This window comes from Macrobrachium nipponense, chromosome 30 (assembly GCF_015104395.2).
Source record: "Macrobrachium nipponense isolate FS-2020 chromosome 30, ASM1510439v2, whole genome shotgun sequence".
Taxonomy (NCBI): domain Eukaryota; kingdom Metazoa; phylum Arthropoda; class Malacostraca; order Decapoda; family Palaemonidae; genus Macrobrachium; species Macrobrachium nipponense.
In genome coordinates this window covers 55,306,617-55,314,116 of record NC_087218.1, presented here as the reverse complement: position 1 = coordinate 55,314,116, position 7,500 = coordinate 55,306,617, and the positions used below count along the sequence as shown (strand labels likewise).

Genomic DNA, 7,500 nt, shown 5'->3' with positions numbered 1-7,500 from the left:
GTTTTTTGGGACCAGAAGAGGTTGACTTTGGTCTTTGTGACCAGAAAAAAGTAAGAATGTGTTTTTTGTGACCTGAAAAATTATTTTAGGTTTTTGTGGCCAGATAAAGTAAGACTGGTTTTTGCGACTTAAAAGTTAGACTTTTAGGTTTTTGTGACCAGAAAAGAAACTTTTGGTTTTAGTTACCAGCGAAAGTACGATTTCGATTTTTGTGACCATAAAAAGTTAGACTTTTTGGTTGACATGACCAGCAAAAAAGATACTTCTTTTGGTTTTTGTTACCTGAACATTTTTACTTTTTGGTTTTTTGTGACCAGAAAGATACTTTCTGGCTTTTGCGACCATAAAAAGTATGATTTTGGTTTTTGTGACCACAAAGAGACAGACGTTTTGGTTTTTGTGACCAGAGAAAGCTATATATATTTTTGTGACCTTATAAAGTTAGACGTCTTGTTTTTTGTGAGCAGAAAAATATATTTTTCGATATATAAAGGAAAACAAATTATATTTTGGCGCATGCGTATATAAGCTCGCGAGAGCGCCTACGGTTACCTTCCTGGGAACTTCACAATTTACCCCCTGTCCATTTCTGTCTATAACTTGGAGAGTGCGAATCTGAAACTTCGTATTTACAACGCAGACTCGACTGACGAATCCGATTTGGAAATGAAGTTCAGGGTTACACATGGAGGTCACAGGTCAGACGGGAAATTAGCCGCCAGGGGGCCTGGGGCAATTTTTTCCACAAAGAGTGATACGTGAATTTTTCATGAGTCTTGAATTTGACAAACTAATCATCTTTATAGGTCCTTTCTGGTAAATTTCAATAACTTTTGTGGCTAAAATTCAAGTCATAGCTTTTATATGAACGATATCTTTTATATGAACGATTAATAAATCATGGATTCGATGGTTACGAAGAAAAAAGCAAACCAATTATCGTTTTTTTTTTAAAAGGAGTATTTGAACACTTTTTATATCAATGTTCTGTTATATTCTCCTTAAGCTCATTTATTATTTATGGTGTAAAGTTAATAACTATCATCTCTAAATAAAAATAATCTATAAACCCGATCATAATGTAATTTACAATTGCAAATATATTTCATAGCCTTTCCTTTAATACATCGCAATTATATAGTCATTCTCAGCAGTCAAACACTTCTCCCTAAACAAAGTCTTCAGCAACTGTACAGGTCAACTCGACCATGAAAAAAGAAAAACAAGCAAACTTACCATCGGAATGAGGTCATTCAACTGGTCAGGCGTCACGTGAGCTTAATTATCCAGGCAGGTTTTAAGATTCCTGACGTTGCTTATTCCAGATCTTCAAAAGAGAAGCCCTTTTATTTTATTATCAAGATATTTTTCTGTGTAAATCATCCTCCCGTTTTTCGTTGACTGTCAAAATATCTTTGGGGAGAGAGAGAGAGAGAGAGAGAGAGAGAGAGAGAGAGAGAGAGAGAGAGAGAGAGAGAGAGAGAGAGAGAGAGAGAATGTTATGTAATTTTATGATTATTTGCTAGTGGAATAGCCTTCCTGAGGATGATGTGTAATTACAACCTCAAAAGTTCAAGCGAAGATGAGACGCTGTACTTAACTCTAAAACAGTTTTAATACTTTATGTATGTTTTTACCTATCAATTTAATCATTTGGGTTCTATTTCTTTTTTAATAAATGACCTCTTCATTCTGTATATTTCCTATTTTCATCTGTAACTGCTTTCGAATGAACACCAAAATATTCTTTAGAAGCTTGAATTTCAAGTCAGTGGCCCCTTTGTGCTTGTTCCATATGAATAGGGGTTTATCCGCTGAATAATAACAACAACAACAACAACAACAATTATATATTATTATTATTATTATTATTATTATTATTATTAGTAGTAGTAGTAGTAGTAGTAGTAGTAGTAGTAGTAGTAGTAGTAGTAGTAGTAGTAGTAGTATGATGTCGATATATCTGTACCAAGATTTATATACCTCGTTCAGTTTTACCAGCCCCCTCTCACCTTATTTTAGTCGTGGCCCATCCCCCCCCCCCCCCCCTCCCGTTTTTAAGGTGGGAGTGGAGATGGGCAAGAGTAGGTATATAACTGCCCCATTAAATTAAACCCCAGGAATTTCCTTTAAGGTATAAGAAAAAAATATCAATTTTCCTGTTAGTAAAAAAAAAAAAAAAAAAAAAAAAAAAAAAAAAAAAAAAAAAAAGTCTTTTCGATCTTCTGAATGTCCCTTGAAGTACCAAGTCGAAAAATCGTGTACTTTTTATCAATGAGTGTCTTTTGTTTTATTCAAGACACTTTTTAAAATGCCTTTAATAATACACGTTTGAATAATGTGACAAATAAAGTCCCTTTAGAAACAGAATGAGTCTTCCGTCAGTGTCATCAGGAAATCGGGCCTTGGTTATGAAGGTACCTCCATCCAAGATCCTTTACCTCCATCATTAATATTTTCCGGTCTATTTTTGGAGGCCCTGCTGTCATAGGCTCTATCGGGCCACCATCAGGCGGCCCCTATTCATTTGTCACGAATATTTAATGAGGATTACTGAGTCATTCGTTATTCTTAGGCATAAATATACTGAATACGTTTATAACAAATTCTTGAGTACCTCTTCGTCTCTTCTTGTCGTAAGTTTTAGAGAATCATTATTTTTCGTATGAGCCATCTTAATGCCGTCAGTGCACCTCACGCCGTGTACTGTAGGCATTATTGAGGGTTCTTCGCAGCGTCCTAGTGGCGCCTACCTGCAACCCCTTTCATTTCTTTGCCTGTACCTCCGTTCATATTCACTTTCTTCCATTCTTACTTTCCACCCTCTCCTTACAATTGCCTCTTAGTGCAACTGCTTTGAGGTTTTCCTCCTATTGCAACTTTAAATCCTTTTCACTCACAATTTCCCTCTCAGCGCCGAATGACCTCATATGTCCCAGCGCTTGGCATTTGGCCTAATTTCTATAATCATATTTCCAGTTCTTACCGAGCAGAGTAAAGCCTCTGCAGGGAACGCCAGTTGTGAATCCCGATTTTTCGTATAGACAACAGACTGTTTACTTTGACGATTTATCTTGCAATCGTTCCTTCTTTTATCCTCTTCTTCTTCACCCTCCTTTTCTTCAAGACATTGTCTTTTTCCTCCTTTCCTCTTCTTCTTCTTCTTCTTGTTTCGTTCTCTGTGCCCCTTCAAATCATGCTTTCGGCCGCAGGGGAAGATCGAGGGAGATGATAGCCGGGATCGTCGTCACCATGACTTCAGGAGAGGAGGAGGAGGAGGAGGAGGCAGAGGCAGAGGCAGAGGCAGAGGAGGCGGAGGAGGAGGTGGTGGTGAAGGAGGTTAGAGGGAGAGACTTTGAGTATGAGGGGGATGGAGGGAGGGAGGGGGGTATTGGTTTGATGGTGGTAATGTTGGAGGTGAGGGAGGTCATTCGACTCTCTCTCTCTCTCTCTCTCTCTCTCTCTCTCTCTCTCTCTCTCTCTCTCTATAATTCCGCTTTTCCTTAATTTATTTTTTCGTCCACAATCTTCTGTGTTTTCTCTCCGTTTAAACATCTGAACTAGCGGCGGTAATTGACGTCCCCTCCCCCCGGCCCCCTTTTACTCCCCCCCCCTCCCTGAAAAAAAAAGGACCTTAGCATCAATGCAGTGAACCTGTCATACATAATTATTTGTTTCCCCGTCCCTGAGAGGCAACAAAGTTTGGTCGAGCTGAAGCTTCGAAGAGAACGTCTTATAAAAACACTAATACCAGTTGCGTTTTCAAAAGTATAAAAGTATACTAAAATGATTTGCAAAAGTATTAAATTTATAAAAAATATTTATTGCATTTACAAAAGTGTCAACTGCATTGACGAACGTGTTAAATTTTCAGAAATATTAATTGCATTTACAAATGTGGCATATGCGTTTACGAGATTGTTAATTGCATTTTAAAAAATATTAATTGCTTTTTCAAAATTACCAGCTGCATTTTCAAACTTATTAAAATATTCTTTTAGATGTCGATACATCGGCATCACATCAAATTCTGATTCCGGTATCAAAAGCAGACGTCATCATTATATACATACTACTACATACATACTTACATTTATGTGTGTTTGTGTACAAATCAAAAAGCTTCTTCGATTACTGAAGGAATTTGTTCGTATTTATTAATTTATCAAGAATTCCCCACGTTTCCCCGCTCGGAGTTTTCATGGTGTCTGCAACCTTGAGAAACTTGCGACAAGAGGTTTTATTTTGTTAACAGGGTTACGCAAAAGAATGTTGTTAAACAGGGTTACGCAAAAGAATGTTATGCGTGGACTTTTACTGATTTTACCAGAAACGGTCCCCTAGCCGCGCCTTACGCGTGTATTTTTGCTAAATTAACCCAAAGCTGGTTACTTTAGCCCCGGAGGGCAAGAAGGAATGCCCCGTTGACTTCAAAGGAAGCCTAGCACTTATAACGAGAGTAATCTCACTTCCTCCGTAGGTGGAACATTATTATTATTTCCTCCGTAGGTGGACCAATACGTTGAGGTGGTCTTAGGATCTTCAGACAGGGCCTTTCTAGTAAATATATGTAAAGTCTTATCTCCAAAACTGTAGGATTTATGTAGCAAAAAAAAAAAAAATTTAAAAAGTTGATTCAAACTTCAGATATAGGAGGTTGTAAATTGTAAAGATTATTTCTGCTCTTCGCTCTCGAGACATGTTCAGAATGATGATATGTGCTGGCATTTCATGCATTTGCCTTCACACACGTGAGTGAGAATTGATTGGCACATGTGTGAATCATACATTAGTTGTAGATATTGTTTCCCAGTTTTGGAACCATAACATTGATCAGTCTGGATGTATCTTGAGCGAAATGATACAAAGAGTTAAGGTCATTAAAATTCTTTATAAAGCTTAAAACCGCGGTTTATTGTAAATCCTAATATTATGCCTATTCATTTCATTCTTTTCAGTGACTTGCATTTTACAATTTGGTTCAGATAAGCTGAAAGTAATTATGTATTTATTAACGAATTAAAAAAAATATTTGGATTCATTATGTTTATTTATGAATATTTATGTAAATAAACATGTCTACCACTTCTCGGTTCCAGAGGTCCTTTATTCTTCGCACCGTTGGACTGTCGAACAGCTCCCCTGAGGATGTCATGCAATTGGAACTTGAGAAGTTCAAGCGAAGATGCAATGCATTACTGCTACCCTAAAGCAAATCTAATTGCATTGTAATAATTTACTTAAATTTCTAGTTTTCTGCAAGAGAAAACTATTGAGATGGCTTTGTATGTCCGCCCTCAGATCTCAAAAGCTACCGACTTTAGAAGGCTGCAAATTGCTATGTTGATCATCCACCCTCCAATCATCAAACATGCCAAAATTTAGCCCTCTAGCCTCAGTAGTTTTTATTTTATTTAAGGTTAAAATTAGCCATAATCGTGCGTCTGGCAACGACAGCCCACCACCGAGCCGTGGTTAAAGTCTCATAGTCCGCGGCTCGTGCAGCATTACACCGAGACCACTGAAAAATAGATCTGTTTTCGGTGGCTTTGATTATAAGCTGTACTACAGAAAACTCGATTGCGCCGAAGAAACTTCGTCGCATTTTTTACCTGTTTTATCTGTTTATTAATTCGTTCATTTATCTTTTCTTTTCAAATAAACGATCTTTTCTTCTTCTTCTTCTTCTTCTTCTTCTTCTATATTTCCCATTACCTTCTGTTACTTCTTTCCAACGTATACCAGATTCTTTGGAAGCTTGAATTCCAAGTCAGTGGCGCCTCCAGGCTTGTTCCTTATAAATGGGCTCATCTTCTGAATGATAATAATAATATTACCTATGCGTGCATTTCGCTCGTAAAAAAAAAAGTATACGAAAGCAAAAATTTATTTTTGATAATTAAGGAACGTAGCCTTTCTTCATAAGCCCGGGATTTCGGCGTCTAATCACCGGCACATTAGAATTTTTTCGGCGTTTTTCCAGAATTTGGTGGAATTTATGCTAATGCAATGGAATGAATTAAAGTATCACTTGTAAGCTAACGTTCTCATACTTAAGGGTAATTGCGTTTTAATGTCTGTCTGATAATTCTCTCTCTCTCTCTCTCTCTCTCTCTCTCTCTCTCTCTCTCTGGGAAATGGAAGGAAGAGGAAATCTTTTCATTATTTTTATGTACCTCATTTGAATGAAACTGTAATTAGAAGTCCGGTTGTAGTTCCATTATTGTAGGTCAAAACTGAGGAAGGAGAGAGAGAGAGAGAGAGAGAGAGAGAGAGAGAGAGAGAGAGAGAGAAAGTGTAACAGATAGGAGTGAACACAATGTAAAACACAATAAAGGGAGGTCCTCGACGAGGTACTGAGGCATAGAGAGAGAGAGAGAGAGAGAGAGAGAGAGAGAGAGAGAGAGAGAGAGAGAGAGAGAGAGAGAGAGAGAGAGAGAGAGAAGTGGGGGCGGGGAGGGTTAACCGATGCGAATGATCAAATTGTACAACACAATACAGGGAGGTGCCGGACGATGTATTCCTCTTTCTCTCTCTCTCTCTCACGGAGTACAGTGATCTTATCCTGGCTAGTCACACCTGAATAAGACAAACACCTGTCCTTTTAATTATAACCGTCAAGGTGATTAGTTTACATGATGTCAGGATGCTTACACAAAGCAAAACAAGGAAAATTTTTTTTTTAGTCTAAATAAGGTTACGTACAACTCAGAGGTCCTCTGTGAAATTCCTGTCCTTTAACTTTCAAATATCTCCACTTATCCACCCAGCCAAGCCAGGAACCCCGTCTCGCAATTCTCATCATTACAAGGTTATTTAAATGGCTCCGAGAAATATTCGTGTTTTCAGATAAGAGATATTGCTCCGTAATTCATAATAGTTACACAGCTTTATATGAATATTAAGAATACAAAAAAAAAGGTTATATGAATATCAAAGGTTATATAATCAGCCAAAGTCTATATAAGTAAAGTTTATTTAAATACACCAAGTTTATATAATTGACAAAGCTTAACTAAACAACCTTTCTATAAATATCATGGATTATATCACTGTCAAAGTTTATATAAATAAAGTATTTTCAAATATAGACGATGTTTTTATAACAGTATATAAATATTAAATTTAAAAGTTCACATAAATAATATTTGTATAATTAAAATATATATAAAATATATGAATCAAGTTTAAATAGTCAAAGGCTTTTGGGACCTCCAGTAAGGTCGCCAGTACCTGCGCGCGCGCATTTCAGACGAAATGACACTTACGGCAGTAGGTTTTGGCGACCCTGATACTGGTAGCCTCACGCAGCATGTCGTTCTTTCTTTGTGTCGTGACGCGCACGCACGCTTGCTCGCTTGCGTGTGTATGTGTGTGTATGTGCACTTGCTCGTGCAACTCTTCAAGGATGACTTTTTGATTCAGTGCAGTGATTATGCACACCGTTATCAAACTGTTGTCACATGTGACGGTTTGCTCTGCGTGTCCGGACTGTGACCC

At 37.5% G+C, this 7,500-nt stretch overlaps 1 protein-coding gene across 4 annotated transcripts in view; it reads left to right on the top strand.

Moving 5' to 3' along the window:
- LOC135202542 (protein enabled homolog) overlaps nucleotides 1–7,500 on the top strand; it is a 269,259-nt gene that overhangs the window by 244,017 nt on the left and 17,742 nt on the right. The window lies entirely within an intron of this gene.